This window comes from Arachis ipaensis, chromosome B10 (genome assembly GCF_000816755.2).
Source record: "Arachis ipaensis cultivar K30076 chromosome B10, Araip1.1, whole genome shotgun sequence".
Classification (NCBI taxonomy): Eukaryota; Viridiplantae; Streptophyta; class Magnoliopsida; order Fabales; family Fabaceae; genus Arachis; species Arachis ipaensis.
Window position 1 is genome coordinate 53,892,420 of NC_029794.2, and position 2,580 is coordinate 53,894,999.

Sequence of the window (2,580 nt, forward strand, 5' to 3'; positions counted from 1 at the left end):
CGGATCAGAGGATTCCCGTCGACGTGCACGCGCACTTGGTGCGCACGCGTGGATCTCAAAAGCAATCAGCGCGCACGCGCGGAAAGCTGCACGTGACCTCATTAAAGGAAATTGTGCCTGGCAATTTCTGAGGCTCATCAGGCCCAAATTCAAGCTGTTTCTGCATGGAAAATACCCAAGGATGCTAGGGGAAAAGGGGGGATCATTCATTTTACACTAGACACAATTTTTAGCTAGTTTTTTTTCTTTGTTCTTCTAGAGAGAGAAACCCTTGTTCCTCTCTAGATCTAGTTTTAATTTGATCTTCCCTTGTTAAATTCTGAGTTGGATCTTGTTAATTACTAGTTTTAATTGTTCAATTTGAATTCCTTAATACAATTTTGCTTAGATCTTGTGTTAGTTTTATGAATTCTTGTCAATTGTCATTTTATACCCATTTCATGAGTGTTGTGAATCTTGACTTGTTGATGTTACATTGATGATCTCTATGATTAATTGTGTTGTTTGTGTGATTGCATGTTGATAATTGTTAGTGGGTACTTGTTAATTTCAATTTAATTGCAATTTGAACATGTTCTTTGATAATGCTCACCATGTGTTCGATGAATTGTTTACTTTGATTATGGAGTAGTTCTCTTTACTCTTAGCCTAGGCTAAGGAGATTGGGTAAACTTGAGTCATTGGGTTTAATGGATTTGATGATTTGAGAACCCTTAGTGGTCAATTTGATAACCATTGACACTAAGCTATTACTAAGTCAATTAGTAGTGAGGTTAGAACTTATGGGTTGATGTTGACCAAACCATTTGACGTACTTCAAGTATAGAAGTAGACTTAATGAGTTTGGTTCGTTATAATTATCAAGATATGGTTATTAGACAAGGATGGTGACCCCAATTCCCATGCCTAGCCAAGAGTTACTTTTATCATTTATATTTGGAAATCCAAATTCTTGATTACTTGTCTTAGTTATAGTTGCTTGTTTGGTTTATAATATAATTATATTGGATGTTACTTTGCTAGTTTGGAATTGCTCATATCTTGCTTAGTTATTTGAATTAGTTTCTTGCAATTTAAGATTACTTGCTTGTTAAGATTCCTAGTTTAAATTCTTGCTCATGACTCACAACCCCGGATTTCTAACCAATATTGAAGCACATGTTTGCCCATTCCTTGTAAGACGACCCGAGGTTTGAATACTTCGGTTATTTCTATTGGGGTTGAACTTGTGACAACCAAATCCCTTTCTAAATTTGATACTCGAGGATTGTTGTTGGTAGAGCTATACTTGCAACGCAACTTTACCGAGAAATTCTTTACCGACGCAACCCCGAGTTGCATCAGTCCTCTACCAAAATGGCCTTCGTGATGAAAAATAGGTATCACATACATATCATCTATCTACATTACCCACAACAACATATATCAGACATTAAACCCTAGATCAAGTGCCTCAAATTTTGAAATCAGTAAACTCCACATAACTTTTTCTCATTCTTTTACCTGAAATAAAACATGCAATCATCCCTAAAACCAACCCCATGCATTATATTGTCACAAACATTTAAACAACAACGCACGTATCCTCGACTATTACCCTTACCTCTGTAGAAGATGACAGCTTCTTGCCAGACAAAGCTTGCCATTCCCCTCGCCAACCATGACATCCACTAAGCACACCACCACTTTTAACTGAAGGAAGATGTTTTTTTTGGAGGGAGAAAGAAGCTGTTTATCTTCTGGTAGGGTTTTCTGTAATAACTGGAGTAGTTTCTGGGTGTTATGGGATTACGAAGAGTGAAATAAGGTGGGAGATGCTAACAGTGTTGTTTTGAGGCACAAGGACCAATTTGTCCATTAACAATTTGTTCCCCATCCACATCATCAAGAAAAAAGGATAGCTCAATCTCCACCCCTCCAGGTCAGCATTCTCTGTTGCCGTTTTGAGCCCCAACTCGATAGAGGGGTATAATTGTCACACGTTTTATAAGGTGAGGGATTTAAATGTATTTTTCAATCCTGAGGGACGAAAATGTCCGTGTTTAAAAAGGCCAGGGACCTATTTGTCTTTTACTCAAAATATAATAATAAAAAATATAATTATAAAAAATTAACAAGAATAATTGAAAAAAATGAAAAATAAATTGTCTCTTGCTAGTGTCTCCGTGTCCTTCTTGTCAGGATGGATACAAAATACATTAATTTAGTTTCTCTAGATACAATGTCTTTGTTTATATGTCATCTGCCAAACATGATTTTGTGTCTCTATGTCCCTGTCTCAGTGTCCCATGCCAGTAAACAAATGCAGCATAGGATACCTCTATCAAAGAAGTGAGTTAGTGCGGAGTTGTTACCCGTTATTTAAAAATTTTACAAGGAAACTATGTGTGGTGTTGTTGAAAGAATAGGGACCTCTAGTTCTCCTTTATCTTCTGGAGCTAGGATGTTTAGAACATATTTTTTTATAGGGTAAAGTGTACTTTTTGTCCCTAATGTTTACTAAAAGTTTTAAAAATATCTATAAATTTTAATTTGTTTCAATTTTGTCCCTCAATTTTTTTATTTGTATTAATTTTACTC